This window comes from Berghia stephanieae, chromosome 14 (assembly GCF_034508935.2).
Source record: "Berghia stephanieae isolate SIO BIC M18660-M18661 chromosome 14, UCSD_Bste_1.3, whole genome shotgun sequence".
In the NCBI taxonomy this organism is placed as follows: domain Eukaryota; kingdom Metazoa; phylum Mollusca; class Gastropoda; order Nudibranchia; family Aeolidiidae; genus Berghia; species Berghia stephanieae.
The window spans coordinates 12,510,772-12,530,164 of NC_088373.1; the positions used below are offsets into that span (position 1 = coordinate 12,510,772).

A 19,393-nucleotide genomic window follows, 5' to 3' on the forward strand; every position below is an offset into this window, starting at 1 on the left:
GTTTCACTGATAGTTGTATTTTTTAACTAGAAATTTATTTAACTTATCGTCAATGTTTATGTTGAATTATTATGTTTTCATGTAGAAAAATGATTGTAGTTTCTGAAACAACCAAAAACTCAAATTTGATCATTTTGACCATTTCCACTTTAAAACCGTTTTCTTCGTTTTCCAAATCCCGACTTAATACCGCTTCGAGGCGTAGGGTCACATATAGCCGCATTAAAAAGGATGATAATGGGATGGTAAAAAAAAAAAATTAAAAATTACAGAATTGCAATTAAAGCGCCCAAGAGAAAGTAAGACGAAGGGGAAATGGTTCAAATAGGGAACAACTGTAGATTCGAAGTGCGTAACATCAAAGTATTATTAAGACACCCAACACAGGATATCACTAAGAGTAATACACTCTAATGTTTACAAGATATGTTCAAAAGGATTGGCTGTTCCCCTTCGAGTAGGACAAAACCAAGTAATCCCATTCCAAGACAAAGACAGAAAACAACTCAGAAAACAGATCCAGGAGGATAGAAGTCACAGCAAATGGCCTCCTGCCATCCTGGGATATCAAAAGGCCCCACCCAGAAAGGAATGCTTCAAATAAAGAACAGAGGTAGAGTCCAAGAGCACACTTTCAGTTTATTGAGAGATTACCAAAAAGTATCATACCCAAGCACATGATCCCACTCAGACTCTGAGTCAGAGGAATACACTCAAATGCTTACAAATCATTATATAATTATAATTAAAACAGTACGCAACAGGTTTACAAAGGAAAGGAATATCATCTCCCAAAACGATACTTAAACAATTGACTTTCCTCTCCCAGCTAAGGTCTCCGGCCAGGTCCAGGACAAAACCGAGTAATTTCATTCCGAGACGAGTTGGAAATCAGATATTTTAGGGGGATATAAAACACAGCAGGTGACTCCCTGCGCACTATGGGAGAAATAAGTGAATTAATTTAAAAAGCATCAAAACAAACATTGTATACTAGACCATATTATTACCAAAGTGGATTTTAAAGGCATACCCTGAGAAGGTAGGGCAGGGCATAACTCCAATCTTGAGCTACACACGAGAGCGGCCGGAAGTTTGCCCTGATTACACCTTTGCTTAAACCTGATTTTGATTTATATATATAAAAAACAAAAAAAAAAAAACAACCAAACATCCAATTAAAATTTAATTTGAAAGTGTATTGAGAAGCTAGTTGTGAAAATCATTGCAACAATATTTCATTCCGCATATTGGTCAGTACCGAAGCGTCCAGACAGAATGATGTAGACACCCATTAAGAGTCTAGAGCACAGTGGCAATATTACATTAGTTATACCTCTCATGTTTATTAAGTGCAGCCTCCGAAACTGTAGACCACACACTACTTATTGGGCACAATGACGGATTGCTTTGGCATCACTGGAATGACGCTCGAGTGGGTGTGGTTGTGGAATGAATTGAGGAATCCAACGCATCAATGAAGTATAATCTAAATCTAAACCAATCCTTCCTAATTTGGACATGCCACAATGTCAGTTTTGGGTCATTCCAGTTTAATAATAATAATAATAATAATAATAATAATAATAATAATAATAATAATAATAATAATAATAATAATAACAATAACAATAATAATAATAATAATAATAATAATAATAATAATAATAATAATAATAATAATAATAATAATAATAATATTGATAATTAATAATAATAATAATAATAATAATAATAATAATAATAATAATAATAATAATAATAATAATAATAATAATAATAATAACGACAATAATAATAATAATAATAATAATAATAATAATAATAATAATAATAATAGTAATAATAATAATGATAATAATAATAATAATAATAATGATGATAATAATAATAATAATAATAATAAATAATAATAATAATAATAATAATAATAATAATAATAATAATAATAATAATAATAACAACAACAACGACAATAATAATAATAATAATAATAATAATAATAATAATAATAATAATAATAATAATAATAATAATAATAATAATAAAAATCCTGTTTTTCACCCAAATTTATGTTTTCACATTAAAACACTGATAAATTTTCTTTCGGTTTCACCTACTTCCCGATTAAAAAACGAATGGAAAATTTTGTTGTTTTTTTTTTCATGTGTAAATTTACGGTTCACGAAATCCGCTTCAACAACCGCCATTTTGTAAAATGTTAGGGTTGGCCCTAATTTCGATACCCTCCAGGAAAAGTCTGAGTTTTTGAGATTTAGAAGCTTCTGATTTGTTGATAAAATCATCATCCATCGTGGCTTGTGCTCTTGAGCACGTTGCCGGTCATCTGTCTCCACGAATCACGATCCATGTCCATCCATCATCATCCATCGTGGCTTGTGCTCTTGAGCACGTTGCCGGTCATCTGTCTCCACGAATCACGATCCATGTCCATCCATCATCATCCATCGTGGCTTGTGCTCTTGAGCACGTTGCCGGTCATCTGTCTCCACGAATCACGATCCATGTCCATCCATCATCATCCATCGTGGCGTGTGCTCTTGAGCACGTTGCCGGTCATCTGTCTCCACGAATCACGATCCATGTCCATCCATCATCATCCATCGTGGCGTGTGCTCTTGAGCACGTTGCCGGTCATCTGTCTCCACGAATCACGATCCATGTCCATCCATCATCATCCATCGTGGCGTGTGCTCTTGAGCACGTTGCCGGTCATCTGTCTCCACGAATCACGATCCATGTCCATCCATCATCATCCATCGTGGCGTGTGCTCTTGAGCACGTTGCCGGTCATCTGTCTCCACGAATCACGATCCATGTCCATCCATCATCATCCATCGTGGCTTGTGCTCTTGAGTACGTTCCCTGTCAACTGTCTCCACGAATCACGATCCTCTGCGGTGCGCATTAAATCTGTCTTGCTTTTAAAATCACATTTGGCCATTCTTCGGTTATTTACATAAGCCATTCTTTGTCTTCCTTTAGCTCTCTTTCCTCCGATCAACCCAGATGTTACAAACTTTTCTATTCCGTCTCTTCTCCACACATGTCCCAGAAACCGTAACTGCCTCTTTCTGATGTTATCGATCAATATTCTTCCCTTTCTCACCTTCTCCAACACTTCCTCGTTCGTATACCTGTCTGTCCATGATAGCCTCAACACCCACATCTCAAATGCCTCTAACCGCCTCGTACATTCTTTATCTAGCGTCCACGTGTCACAACCGGGTACTTATAACATATTATGTTTCTACTACTTTCATTCTGGTCTTCAACTTTAGGTTGTTGTTTGACACAACTGGTCGCATTTTATGGAAACGTTTTTTGCTATTGCTGCACAATGACTATGAAAAATGTTTTTTTCTCTTTTTGAGGAAAATTTTTGTTTAAAATCAAAGCCCCATCTCCACTGAGTAAAACTGTTTTTGAATTTTGAAAATCCATTCATAAATAAACAAGTTATGCAGTTTCAAAGGTGTCATTTATTTGGATGACCCGCAAAGAGGAAAAAAACGCGAAAATATGGGACGCTTTTTCGGCATTTTTTTTCGACCTTTGGTTGTATCTTGCGTAATAAGTGTATTTAAAGAAGAGCAAATTAGGATGGTGTTTTGTAAAATACGGGAAAAGTACTCGTCATATTCATAAGAAATTTTACAACCAAAAAGAAGAAATGTTCATGTATTACCTTGTCAGCGACAAAACCTCCACGCCCGGTAGTTTTAGAAATATTTTACTCCAAAGAGTAAAAATCTAATTTCAACAGTCTTTTAGTAATCGCACGAGTTTTGTCGCTTGACATGATCTAAAATGACCTTTTTTCTAACTGTGTGCCAACTTCCAGTCGTATTCATCGATAAACAGCGTCGTAATTAATTTTTTAAAATAGCATATACGAAACGGCTTCGTCCCATATTTTGACGCGAATTCGGGCACTTCGTGAGCGAAAAAGAGGCCCAAAGATTTGTGCGGGATAGTCCTTGCTAAATTATTGCTATTCTTTGTTTTATACCCTGTTGATAATAAGTTGTATCCTTTTATTCCAGATACCGTTTATGTTCGATCTATGTCATATGTCTTGCATTTTAGTCCCGAATCTAATCATAAACCGACTAAAACACAATTTCTACACACTGTTTGACATAATATGTGCACATCTAATGAAGCGGGGTGACGTCATTTCAACACACATTTTCCGGTTAAATTTAGCAACATCTGCAGAGGCGGCACCATCTACGCTGTAGTGGACACACACACACACACACACACACACACACACACACACACACACACACAAACACAGACAGACAGCCTTGCAATTTCTTTTATTAATATAGATAACAAATATGTTACAATGAAATAACTATTCAACGAACTTAGGCCTAAGTTATCACGTTTTCTTTACTATCCAACGTCGTCCTCGTTGACGTTGGTTGTCCGCACCAGGGTTGCCAGATTATTTTCAGGCATTCTGCCAAGTGGAATAAAAAAAATCTGCCAAATACCACCAAAATCTGCCAAACCGTTCTATTTATAGTACCCCCTTTGAAAACTCTTCAGTTTTGTTAAACAAAAAATTCGAAAGGCCGATGTCATAAATTTTTTTTCATTTCCCAAGTTTAAAAAAAATCACTAATACATAAAAATTGCCATGGAAAACGTGGAAAATAAAATCTGCCAAATATCTGCCAAACTGCCAAACCGTTTTTTTTTTCTGTGAGACGACTTCAAATTCTGCCAAAAAAATGACATTTGGCAGAAAATCTGCCAAATTGGCAACCCTACCGCACTCTGCGATGACAAAAGTCTGCCCATTCCCTTCGTCTTTTGACATAACTCTCTTCCATTCATCTCTGTCCTAGGTTGTTTAGTTTTTTTAATCTTACTCTTAAAAAGAAAACCAAAAATAGAACACATATTTAAAATTTTGGCCAGAAAACTCGTCCTTCAAAAATCGATCAATTTAAACGACCCTCGTCTTGTCAAAGACTATCAAACCTGGAATTTGGCGGTTATGTGGTCTTGGGATATGAAACTCGCTTTCGGATCGGAAGGTCCTGGGTTCGAGCCTCGCTCGGCGCATAGTTGAGTCCTTGGAAAAGACTCTTTACTCATGTTCTCTCACCAAACTAAGGTGTAAAATGAGTACCTGACCGTTGACAGCGTTGTCTCTGTCAGAAAAAAATGGTAATATCGCCTAACAGGCTTCATGTTTCGTTCTACATATTACGCATACGTGTTGCTGTTGATTAAGGACCCTTGTAAAGCGCTTTGAACACATTTATTGGATATTACGCTATATAAAAGATCAATTTTCTTTTCAAAAATCTCAATTTTGCAAAGTCTCTCAAGGTTGAGAGTTTTTGACAAGATGAGAGTCATTTAATCAATCGATATTTGAAGGACGAATTTTCTGGCCTAAATATAAAATACGCGTTTTTCCATAGTACAGTCGTTTTGATATTATCATCGTCTGTTATCGCTGAAGTGTATTCCGTCATTTAAAAAAAAAAGATATTGGACCGGGTTATAAATTATTGTATGTTATGTTTGATTATTGTGTTGATACAGCTACGCGTGAACAAAGGAATAACATTCACAAGATATGTGGTAAAAGTGATATGTAGAAATTTCTTTTGAATATGCTACCTGGATACGTCATCCAGATGAACATATCACATACGTACATACAAACAAACATACATACATACACACATACATACAGATATACGTATATACATACATACATACATACATACATACATACATACATACATACATACATACATACATACATACATACATACATACATACATACATACATACATACATACATACATACATACATACATACATACATACATACATACATACATACATGCACACATGCATACATATATACATACGTACATACATACATACATACATACATACATACATACATACATACATACATACATACATACATACATACATACATACATACATACATACATACATACATACATACATACATACATACATGCATACATACATACATACATACATACATACATACATACATACATACATACATACATACATACATACATACATACATACATACATACATACATACATACATACATACATAGTAGTCCATTGTTTTTTGTCAAAATGTTGAACACTCCGTCAAATATGTAATATAATATAGCTATCTTTCTATCTACATTTCTATCTATCTATATATCTATCTATCTTTTTATCTATCTGTCTGTCTATCTATCTTTCTATCTATCTATCTACTTATCTACCTACCTACCTACCTACTTATCTAGATAAGTAGATAGGTAGGTAGATATATATATATATATATATATATATATATATATATATATATATATAATAAATCAATCTTCTCTTCTTCTTCTTCTTCTTCTTCTTCTTCTTCTTCTTCTTCTTCTTCTTCTTCTTCTTCTTCTTCTTCTTCTTATTATTATTATTATTATTATTATTATTATTATTATTATTATTATTATTATTATTATTATTATTATTATTATTGTTATTATTATTATTACTATCATTATTATTATTAATATTATTATTATTATTATTATTATTATTATTATTATTATTATTATTATTATTATTATTATTCTCCTTCTTCTTTTGTTATTGTTGAGTGGGCTTGCGCAATGTAAGTACTTTATTGAATTACAAAGAATAGAACGTCTCAATACCCAACAAAACCCCTAATCCTTCTAATTAATTGGATTTCCATTAGAAAGCTGCAATGATTAAATTTATTCATGGATCAATCTATTTATCTATCTATATTTCTATCTACTAATCCTCCTCCTCTACTTAAATTTATTCAATGATTTTACAATAATAGATACACGCTAAACCGCACCCATCCTCAGATTATTTCTTTTTGTTTGCTCAGTGCAATAGACTTGTATTAGGGTGTGTGGTCTATGCTCAATGTCAACAACCGTGCTTACAGTGACAATATTATTTCATTTTTGTCAGAAAATAATAATTTGCTTCCTTTAATATCACCTGCAGAGCAACCCTCAAACTATTGAACAAAATGTCAGGAACAAGAACCTACCATGTTTGTTTAGGAAATAGGACCAGTAAGAAAAGAACAATTATATGTGTAAACACGCCGTGTCGTTGTGTGCTCTGGTGTATTTTAATTGTTTTGTGATTTCTACATATTGATACCTGGACATTCTTACTTCGTTGCACTTGTTAAATCATACTGTTTCTTATTGTATAGTTTTTATCAATTCTTTAGAAAGGATTGTTGTATAATAATGTATTTTATCATGGAAACTGTAAGTTTTAAAAGATTTTTACACAGTCACTTAATGGCCGCCTTGTTCACCTTATTTTTAGCCGTGGTTTACCACCACCATTATTTTAATAATTGTGAACACTTTTATTCAACATCTGATTTTTACAACAGGCCTCGAGTCGGTAAACGTAAAGAACGTCACATTCCAGCTGTGATTTTTAAATCAAGTGATCCACTTTTTTTACAATAATATTAATAAGAACAGGCCTCGGGGAGGCAAACGGAAACAACACAACATCTCGTCGTCCACCCCGCCCCCATACAAACCCCCGTCCACCACCAACAATTGTAACTGTGCCGATCACAAACAGTTTCACAAACGACAACAATAACATTGATATTGGTCTTCTAAATGCACAATCCTGCCGTAACAAAACCGAAGAATTAAACGATTTATTAACGGAGAAGAACTTCGACATACTATTTATAGTAGAGACATGGTTCTCACAGTCTGGAGACGAACCAGTTGAAAAGGCAATGACACCCCCTGGGTACCAATTTAGATCGTATCCAAGGAAAGATCAGCGAGGGGGTGGCATTGGCGTATTTTATAAAACAAAATTATCTAAACATGTGGAAATCCTCGAAATGCGCTGCAAAACAATGGAGGCCATTGATCTTAGATTATCCCTCCAGAATACAAGATACAACTTCAACTGCATCTACGGACCGCAACCAAACAAGAAAAACAAAATAAAATTACCCGAAGTTAGGAAAGAAATCAATGAGATGCTAACTTGGCAACACACGCGTCCTGGCCATTCAATTGTACTCGGCGACTTTAATTTTCACTTCGACAACGTCACAGACACCGCTAAATTGCACGAGTCATTATCGGAGAACAACATGTGCCAGATCGTAACAGCGCCAACCCACTCTGCTGGTCACATTTTAGATTGGGTAATTGTAGAAAATTCAGAGTCACAAAAAACCAATGCCATCGTCGATTATCTCCCCTTTTCGGACCACTCCCTCATTTCTTTCAATCTTGACGTTTCAAAACCATGCCAAGAAACCACCACCACATCAACCAGAAACATTAAAGGCATTAATTTGGACAATTTCAGAGGCGATTTAGAAACAAAACTTAATCAAAATTCAATGATTTCTCCAGACCAGTGGAATAGTTGTCTCATCGAAACGCTTGACAAACATGCGCCATTCCAAACAAGGACCGTCATCAACCGCAAGTATGCTCCGTGGTATACGTCGGACGTTAAAGAAGCTAAAACGAAGTGTCGGAGAGCAGAAAGACTGCTGAAAACATCAGGCCTTACGATTCATCGTGAATTATTCAAGAACACATTTCGTGCCTTGAAGACAACAATAAAAAAGGCAAAGACGACGTATTTTCTTTCAAAATTCGAAACTTCTAAATCTTGCAAACAGTTATTTAACATCTGCAATGATCTACTTGGACGTGAAAGATGCACTTCATTACCATCTACAACCAATCAGAGACTTGCCAAACACATTTGTCAACTTTTTAAAAGACAAAATCCATAACATTCGTTCAGAACTAGATCGGCATGAACCATTTATAGATATAAATACATTATGTGGTACCCCTTTAGACAAGTTCCAACCAGTTTCACTTAGTTTCATAAACGAGTTGATAAAAAGGCCCCCATTAAATCCTGCGACCTTGATCCCCTACCAGCACAGCTTTTGGCCAGCTCCATCGATACATTACTACCATCCATTACATCAATCATAAATACATCCATACTGACTGGTGAAGTTCCATCGTGCTTTAAAAGTGACCTCGTCAAACCACTTCTGAAGAAACCATCATTGGACCACAAAATATTAAACAATTAACGTCCTGTATCAAATTTACCTTTTTATCAAAACTTTTGGAGCAGGTAGTTCTTACACAATTAACATCTCATCTTAAGAACAACAGTTTGGAACAACCCTTTTAGTCAGCCTACAAACATCAACACAGTACTGAAACGGCGCTTCTTAAAATATTTAATGACTTGTTATGTAATGCTGATGCTAACAATATCAATGTATTATGCCTTTTAGATCTTTCAGTTGCCTTTGACACCATTGACCATGCCATTTTGTTAAGAAGACGTTCGGCATAAAAGGAATTGCCCTAAAATGGTTTACATCATATTTACAGGATCAATGGCAGACTGTCGTGGTGAATGGTGTTCAGTCAGAACAAGTTTTACTAAACTTTGGAGTGCCACAAGGCTCTGTTCTTGGCCCTGTCCTTTTTGCTGTATATATGCAGCCCCTTTCTAGTGTGATGTGCAGATTCAATCTGAGTTATCATTTTTATGCAGATGATACGCAAATATATGATTCAGCACCCCTTAGTAATTTACAGTTCTTAATACAACGAATTACGAGCTGTTTTAATGAGATTAAATCTTGGATGTACCACAATAAGTTAAAATTAAATTTTCATAAAACTGAGATTTTAATGTGTGGAAGGCCGAGTATCCTTAAACAGGCAAATAAATCACCTATTACTCTCGGAAATAGCACAATAGAATTTTCAAATAAAGCAAAAAACCTTGGCGTCATCATTGATAAAGATCTTTCCATGACAAGCCACGTGAATAACACCATATAATCTATGTTCATAGAAATGAAAAAATAAGCAAAATTCGTAATTTAATACCGAAGCATATAGCAGAAATTTTAATTAATTCCCTTGTTTTATCTAAATTGGACTATTGTAACTCCCCTTGGGCGAATTTAGCTAAAGACAAAATTAGCAAACTTCAGGTTGCTCAAAATAACTCAGTCAGGCTCATTGTACGCAATAATAAAAAATACCCGTCAGCAACTCTTCTTCTCTGTGAGTTACATTGGCTTCCTGTGGAAAAAAGAGTTGCCTATAAGATTTGTACTGTTGTCTACAAATCCCTGAGCACCAACAGTCCCTCCTATATTAAAGACCTTCTAAACATATATGTCCCCAATGGAAACTTGAGGTCAAGCAATGACCAATCAATCCTTGTCAAACCTAAGCCATTGCGTAAAATAGGTGAACAATCTTTTCAATTTTCGGCCCCCCATTTTTTGGAACTCTTTCCCATCACACGTGAGATGCTCGGATTCGTTGACAACGTTCAAATCTCGCTTAAAGTTTTATCTTTTTACGTCATAATGTTGCAATATTATTTTCATACTTTGTTGTTGTTAAATTGAATTCGTATCACGTTTCCATCAAACTTGTCTCACTGGAATATGTTTTGTTTTATATCACTGTAAAGCGCTTAGAGCCTGTGACAACGGGGTAAAGCGCTATATAAATGCCATTTATTATTATTATTATTATTATTATTATTATTATTATTATTATTATTATTATTATTATTATTATTACAATAAAAAACGGCGTACCTCAAGGATCTGTACTCGCCCCTACGCTGTTCAACATGTACATACATGATATGCCAAAGACTGACTCCCTGAAATTAGGTTACGCAGATAACTTTGCATTGGCTCATCAATCTACAAATATAAAAAATATCGAATCAACTTTGGCACACGATACCATCCAACTCCAATCTTTCTTTGAAAAATGGTATCTAAAAATGAATACTACAAAGACAGTGAGCACGCTTTTCCATCTCGATAATCACAAGGCAAACCAAAAACTCGCCATAAACGTTAAAAATTCTATCCTCCCATACGACCCAAATCCTAAGTACCTTGGAGTGACTTTAGATCGAACACTCTCATACAAACAACATCTAGAAAATACAGCCAATAAACTACGTAAACGAAACGGAATCGTAAGAAAAATTGCTGGAACATCTTGGGGTGCAACTCCATCAGTTCTAAGGACATCATCACTTGCTCTCTCGTACAGTGTCGCAGAGTTTTGTGCTCCAGTATGGTCCAGATCCTCTCTCACACACACAAAATAGACACTCGACTAAACGACACAATGAGAACCGTCTCAGGCACCCTCAAATAAACATCAACCCCATGGCTCCCTGTTATGAGCGCAATCGCCCCACCTCACCTACGTCGAGAATCAGCATGTCAAAAACAGTTCAAACGTCTGGATAATACCTCAATTCTGACTCCACTCAAAGAAATAATAGAGTCGGCCCCTAAAACAGCTCGCCTCAAATCAAGGAAACCCTATTACAATACCAGAAATGACAATTTCGACCTAGAGGAGGCCTAGCGAGAGGAATGGAAACAAAAACCACCAAAGGCTAGTGAAATTATTGAAGAACCAACGAACATACCACTGCCTGGTTTCCATACTCTTACCAGAAAAGAATGGTCAACATGCAACAGAATAAGATCTAGAGATCATGGTAGAGCAGCCTCAGACTTGCATCGATGGGGTTATGCATCATCTCCAAAATGCCAAGCATGCAATGACCCTTGCCAAGACATGGACCACATCATTTTGAAGTGCCCCGCAACAACACCCCCAGGCGGCTACCAAATGGTTCATGAGGCGGACAGTGCTTTCGTGGATTGGGTGAAGCGAAACAACGTGGAGTTGTAGCCATACGAAACTACTACTACTACTACCAGATTGGGGTTCCTATTGATAGTCCCGTCCTACATGTTAAATGTTGCTGTTCTGCCGTTTTATTTAAGAACAAAGTGTGTGCTATTTGTTTAACATTGCATATACTGTGTTTTTAAAAACAACGGCAGTGTTGGCCCCAGACCCCTTGTAAAGCGCTTTGAGCACGCTTAGTGGATATTGCGCCATATAAAAGCTCTTTTTTTTTAGAGCACTCGCTTCACACGCAAAAAGGACTGAGATCGATCCCGGATGAAATAGAGAGGTTTTTTTTTGTTTTTTTTTCCACCACCTGTCCACCCTGCAGTGATAGGGTAGCTGGATCTGTTATATCAGTCAGAAAGTACTTTGCGATAGACTAGCGTCCTATCCAAAGAGTAGCAAACAATTGCCCGGATAAATTCCAGCTTTATGGGCTTTATTGCTCGGAAAGACTACAATATCACCACTGACTTTAATCTGACTTTAGCCTTATTCCTTATTCGTGTTTTAAAAAAATAGTCCCAAAATCCTTTCTTGGCAAATATTTATCATGTATAAAACTTTTTGACAAGTTAAAGGTAATTTTAAGCAATCTATCAATGTACTCTAAAACCGACGTTTACTTATTTGCAGCCCTAAAAGCTGATAACCCAATTACTGGAATGAAAATATTCCCAAACCAACGCAAAATATGTCCATTATAACGATGCTAAATCAAGCCCATAATTGCGTTCGGTAATCAGACCTGAATAAGTGCACATCGACCCAAACTAACAGTACAAGTTTTCAAGCCAGACTGGAACATTGATTAAATAAGAACATAAAGTTTTTTTGTTTTTGTTTTTTGTTTTGTTTTTTAATAATCTTTTTTTCATTGTACAGTAAAGAATGTGTTACATGACACTTGTCAGAACTTTGGCTTATAATATTTCGAAACCTTTACAATCAGCGTGTCAACATTCAAGTATTGATTATAGCCGTAAATAAACGGTGTCACAATGCGAAATGCATGACGGACTAGCTATAATATTTGTTAGTGACGACAGTGAAAGATACCTGGCCATAAGGACAACACCTTTCTGCATCCGACTGCGACAATAATAATAATAATTATTATTATTTCATAGATGGTTGGTTTCTAATAATATTATACTCAGTTCAACACTAAACGGATCTTTGTATTTACGTAAGTAGCTTATGATTTCATAGTATATTCATTTCATATCAATGATAACAATGGTATTTTCATATTCATACGATGTAAATCTATTATCAATTAATTGTGATAAAATTTTAAAAGTTAAATTAAGAATCAGATGATTAGGCTCTGTGTTGTTTGAAAACAATAATAGGGAACAAAAATTTGATGTAAAAAAAATTAATTAAAAAACTGGTTCAAATCTCATTGGAAGAGTAAAACCACTCTTCTGGAGGATTGGACGCATACCTTGTGTAATCGATTTTTCTGGTTTCAGAGTGATGGCATCTTATTTTTTAGTTTAAATGGATATATGCTGCTTATAAAAATAAGCATATATATATATGTAAATATTAATTTATTAATTTATTTGTTTTGCAATCTTTTCAATTTTCAATTAATAGCGACAGTTTTAACTATTTTACAGTGTTGAAATTATTCATATAAAGCGCGGCTCGGGTTGTGGAACTGCTCCTTGTTTTATATACATCCTATTTCCATTATCTTTTTATCTTATTGTGTAAGTTGTAACACGTCTGTACAAAAAAATCCTTTTTGGGATGCAATAAAGTATTATTATTATTATTATTATCATTATCATTATTATTATTATTATTATTATTATCATTATCATTATTATTATTATTATTATTATTATTATTATTATTATTATTATTATTATATATTATTTTATTATTATTATTATTATTTTATTATTATTATTATTATTATTATTATTATTATTATTATTATTATTATTATTATTATTATTATTATTATTGTTGTTGTTATATTTATTATTATTATTATTATTATTATTATTATTATTATTATTATTATTATTATTATTGTTATTAATTATTATTATTATTATTATTATTATTATTATTATTATTATTATTATTATTATTATTATTATGATCAAGAAAAGTCATCCATCTTCGCCCTTTTACGTCCCGTAATGCTAATCATTTCCCTATACCTATACACCCTGCCACTTAGTTATGCCACCTTATGATTCAATACGTAACCAATTCATTATTAGTCCTCCGAAGGACTGGTTACATACACACTTCCAAGGATTTTGGAACCGGAAAAATAGAAGGGGTGACGTCACGATTTTCTGCCCTTTTGTGAGTTGATCTGGAAAAAACCCGTCGAATGTTGAAAAAAAATTGAATCTCATATTATTACATATCTTAATAGAGGCATCATTTCTGAGCAAAATGCAGTTTGAATTTTTGACAAGCTCAAAGATTCCCCAAATGTGACGATCTTCCTATAGATGGTAAGGAAAGGGTTGATATGTGTGAATAAGTAACTGATGATTGATGATTAATGTAAGAATATACAGTATTATACTGAGGCACAAATTATGTCTTGCACATAAATTTAAATGTTATAACTTTTGAATGAATTAAAATAAAATCATAATTCAAAAGCTGAAGATAAATTCAAAATAGTGTGTTTCTTGTGAATATTTATATTAAGAAATTGAACCCACGTTACACCTCAGAATCTAACGTTCCATTTAATTGGTGAAAAACCGAGACTACAAATTCAACATTTGTGCGCCTTAGAATTTTCAAGTGATAAAAACATACCTTTGGCTGAAAAGAAAGCATGAACTCAGGGGACAATTAAGAATAATGAACTAAATCAAACGAAAGTTAATATATATCAGGCTAACTTTGTTTATATGTTTAGGAATTGTATTTGACCAATTTGCACAATAACGATCACTAGATGTTCTTGTTTAGCCCCCTCCTTACCAACTAAAGGAAAATCGTCACATTCGTTACGATACAACCAACATTTTTCTTATTCAAAATTATCTGTACATCATAAGATTTAAAGAAAATGAACAGTGTGTTGTAGTGCATGTTTTGCTCAAGAAATTATTTATCTCAAGAACTTACTGCTATTGTGTTTGAGTGATAAAATATATATTTTTGTGTTAGGTGGGTATGAAGTTTTGGGGAAAATTGCTACTGAAAATGGCTGGTAAGGAGAGAGTTAGCCGAATACCGACAGTGGTCACAAGCCACCCTGCTACTTCCACCACAGCTTGGCATTGTGAATTCATCGACTTGATAACTTTGGCTATGCGCTCCTCAGGCAAATCATTCCAGGAATACGATTCAATAGTCTGATGTCACGCGCCCGGCAACGGCGGCCATCTTGGTTCTAAACAAAGAAAATCATTACTTTTTATTTTTAATGCTGGCTAGAACTTTTCATATCCCTTGTGATCAGAATGTGTAAAAGTCAAAACATGATCAAATTTATGTGTTTTTTTTCCCCTCTGGATACCCTTTATGCTCGCCAAAGAAATATTTCATACGGCGTCCGCCATTGTTCCGATAGTTTAGAGCCAGTGTTACTAAGTTACCATGCGTCATTAAGAAGGAAGTGACGTTACGACTGTTGATGAGTATTGATCAAAGCAGCACGGAGGTCGTGTATACGTCATTCGCTTGGGTGTGTCGCACAGCTCTGTCATTTTCTATTTTTTTTTTTTTTTTGTTCAAGGAAAATAAACTGTGGCCAAACCATTGCTGTTAAAGTTTGAAGTTTTGATTTTTGTATCAGTAATTTAACTCTCTCCTTACCAGCCATTTCCCCCCAAAAACTCACACCCATCTAACACAAAAATATATTTTTTATCACTCAAACACAAAAGCAGTAACATTCTTGCGATAAATAATGTCTTTAGCAAAGCATGCACTACAACACACTCACTGTTCATTTTCATTAAATTTTATGATTTACAAAAGAATTTTGAATAAGGAAATTGTTGGTTGTATCGTAACGAATGTGACGATTTTCATATAGTTGGTAAGGAGAGGGTTAATTGGACATTCAACCCGAAATTTTATTTACAATCTTCAAGATATGTATAGCAATCTACAGATCAGAGACTGACCTTTATGAATCTTTTTACTTGATCCAAATACATTGAGCGTCCAAAAGTTATAGCCATCAATTTGAAGTTTTATGCAAGACTTTTGTGGTTCAGTATATTATTATGTTTTAAAAAAGTACGCCTATCAGATAACTAACACTGTAAAATAGAAAGTCCGTTCCCATTTTGGCAACCTGTGGGGTTGGGGTAGGGGGTCGGGGTCGGGGAATCTAGATTGTAACTTTGTGAAGATAAGGTAAAATGCACTAGGTTATATAAATTTGCTTTGTCTGGCACTGTCTTATACACGGTTTTTTTTTCAGATATTCGTCTTGTGCATACTCACTAATTTGTCGCTTCTAATATACAGGGAGAGGTTGACTCACGGTAGCTGTAGAATGCACTGGTCTCGTGGTTCGGGTCGCGCTCTGAGCGGCGCATGGTTGAGTACTTGGTAAATGATCTTTATTTACCTCCTCTCACCGTGCTCGGGGTGGAAAATGTAACATGGCTGTTAACAACGTTGTCTCTGTCAGGGAACAATTGTAACACCGCCTAAAATGCCCTAAGTTTCTACATGTTAAGGGTTGCTGGTGGCTTCTGATCCCTTGTAAAGCGTTTTGAGCAGGTTTCGTTGATATTGCGCTACATGAATGCTCAAGTTTTACAAAATGGAGCTACAGAATGTGCATTGCATCGTACGACCGGTTTGACAGCCAGATTACAAAAATACTTCTAAGGCGAAACCAAAATGAAAATCAATACAGAAATAGCAGATGCTAAATAAAGTAAAGAAAGACCACGACAAATGCCATTTATACACTCAGACAATTGTAGTGAGAGGACTGGAAAAACAAAAAGATACACACACGCATACACATACACCCCCCCCCCCCATATATATATATATATATATATATATATATATATATATATATATATATATATATATGGAATAGGTTATTCTAAAGCGTTTGATAGAGTCCAATACTCAAAGGTTGTGTCCTCTCGCCAGGTCTATTTCAATACATACAGAAGGAATAATGAGAAAATTGGAAGAACTGTCAGGGATTATGGTGAATGGCCGAGAGGTGAACAATTTGCAATATACGGGCGACACAGCTTTAGCAGATAGTAAGGAGAAACCACAAGAACTGCTGGACGTGGTGATAAAGGGGAGTAAAAAGATGGGACTCGATTTCCATGAAAACAAAACAAAAAACGATGGGAATAGCAAGGAAGAAAACCCCTCTAGAATGCAATATAAGAATAAATGGTGGAAATTAAAACAGGTCAATAACATTAGATACTTGATAGCAATAATTACAGAATTCGGAAACTGTACAGAGGGCATGGAAAACTGGATAGCTCTTGCAAAGGCAGCATTTATGGACCGAGATATGGCTATGCCCACCAAAATGAAAATACTGCAGTGCTATATAGAACCAAATGGGTATGTGACATAGACCGACCATCAACACCGCAATGGAAAATAGAAGCACAGATGTGATACAGATACATATATATATATATAATACATCCGTACAAGGCGTAAAGATGCTTTCAGTATACAATTCCTTCAAACCTCTGACGGTTCAGATATGACAGACGCAGAAGGAAAATTCAATATATTTTATTGCACAAACAATACGAACGTGTGTTTACTTCAGAAGACCCCTCAATGCTAAACATAGGTAAAAGCAACATATTATAATCAATGCCAAGAATCAACATAAACACATACGGTTTACGAAAGCAGCTGCAACAACTAAACCTATCCAAGGCAGCATGGCCAGACCTCATACCAACCAGAATACGTACTTTAAAAATGTGCTGATGAAATAGACCCGTTCCTGTGTACGATTTTCCAAGAATCCACGGCCAAAGGAACAGCGCCTACTGATTGGAAGCATGTCCTTATAACCCCAATCTATAAATAAATGGGCAAATGAAACATAGCTTCATATTTTAGACCTGTCAATTTTGTCACCGAAGTTGCGCCGCAGGTCGCGGGTTCGAGCCCCATCGCCGCCGCGAAGTTTTTATATTACTCTGGCACTTTCCTACTTACTTCATTTCTTGTTATTATCAACATAAGTGCCTGCTCCACTCACTTATCTGAAATATAAATTCACCCCAAATACAGGAGCATACTCAATGTCTCAATTGTTTCTGTTATAACATGTTTGTGTTGAGAATATAATTTGCCATTAAGCTTAAATGCTGGCCAACTAACCGTGGCATTTGTGTGTGTTGAACCCGTGACCTCAAGAAGTCGGGAGAGAAAGCTCTAATAAGACTATGGTTTGAAGAGACTTTTTTGGGGCTCTTGGATAGCTCATACGGTAGAGTCACGATCTCCCCGGCCAGGTGGAGTTGTCGTTCCAGTAAGGTCGCGGATTCGAGCCCCCATCGCCCCCATCGTTTATTCAAAACAATTAATAGGGTACATATTCATAACGCAACATGTCACTTGCACAATGTTTTGTTATCGGAGCCGACTTGATAGGGGTGCTTGGAAGAAATGTCGGCAATGATGACTGAACCTACCAGGTAGAAAGGGAAGCCAGTCTCGTCGCAATTGAAGACGTTGCTTGGTGGGGGGGGGGGGGGGGACTTGGATGGGGTTGACTTGGAATGTCGTATGCCATTTGACATTAGCGATGTCCGCATGGTGTGGAACCACCCACGTATCTTTCCTTCTGATACCTGAGCGCGTTGTTCCCCAAGGGACATCGCTTTTCTCTCCCGCACCTCCCCCTTGTGTCTCTCCATGAATGCTTTGTACCAGTAATATCCTGGCTTGTTGTTTTTGAAGGGGGTCTCTCTGCCTTCAGCATTCATTATTCTTTGCACCTCCAGGCATAGCTGCTCCCTGTCCTTCCCTTCACCTGCCCTGGCACAGGCCACCATCCACTTGACTAGTTTCTTCTCCTCCTCTGCGGCCAACACTGTATGAGATACCCTATGGACGGGGTATTTTCCGGCTATCTTGTCCATCAGGGTTGATTTCGGGACAGAGTAGGTCGCAGCGGCCTGGCGGAATGAATGATTTTTGGTGCGGATGGCATCAAGTGCAGCATCCACACTCTTTTCAGTATACTTTGATTTTGGCATCTTGGTGCCTGTAACAATGTGAAAAAATTAACTTTATTTAGATATTTGAACTTCATTTTCGTAGACTAGTCTAATAATGTAAATTTTCCTTTACAATGGTGAACATTATATAATTTTAGGGAGGCCTTCCGAAAGCTCCTACATCCCCAGTATTTTTTTTATAATGTTCTAGTAGGGGGTTTGGGAGGGGGAAAAGTTTTATTTTGAAAGTCCCCCCCCCCCCCCCCCCTCCCAAACCCCCTACCAGAACATTATAAAAAAAAGTTCCCCCCCCCCCTCCCAAAACATTATAATACTGGGGATGT

At 35.7% G+C, this 19,393-nt stretch overlaps 2 protein-coding genes across 5 annotated transcripts in view; both read left to right on the top strand.

Moving 5' to 3' along the window:
- The first annotated feature begins 5,585 nt into the window (after positions 1-5,585).
- The window catches only part of LOC144960165 (uncharacterized), a 52,135-nt gene continuing 38,327 nt past the window's right edge, over positions 5,586-19,393 (top strand). The window contains exons 1-2 of one of the 4 annotated variants that reach the window (XM_078893177.1): positions 6,926-7,143; positions 12,751-13,054. The gene's annotated coding sequence lies outside the window, so the exon portion shown is untranslated. Of the gene's footprint in view, positions 5,632-6,925; positions 7,144-7,209; positions 7,348-12,750; positions 13,055-19,393 lie in introns of those variants that run through there. The other 3 variants (XM_078893181.1, XM_078893176.1, XM_078893179.1) reach the window with 3 other exon arrangements.
- Positions 8,256-19,393, top strand: part of LOC144960167 (uncharacterized) — a 289,349-nt gene continuing 278,211 nt past the window's right edge. The window contains exon 1 of the mRNA XM_078893183.1: positions 8,256-8,267. The gene's annotated coding sequence lies outside the window, so the exon portion shown is untranslated. The remainder of the gene's footprint in view (positions 8,268-19,393) is intronic.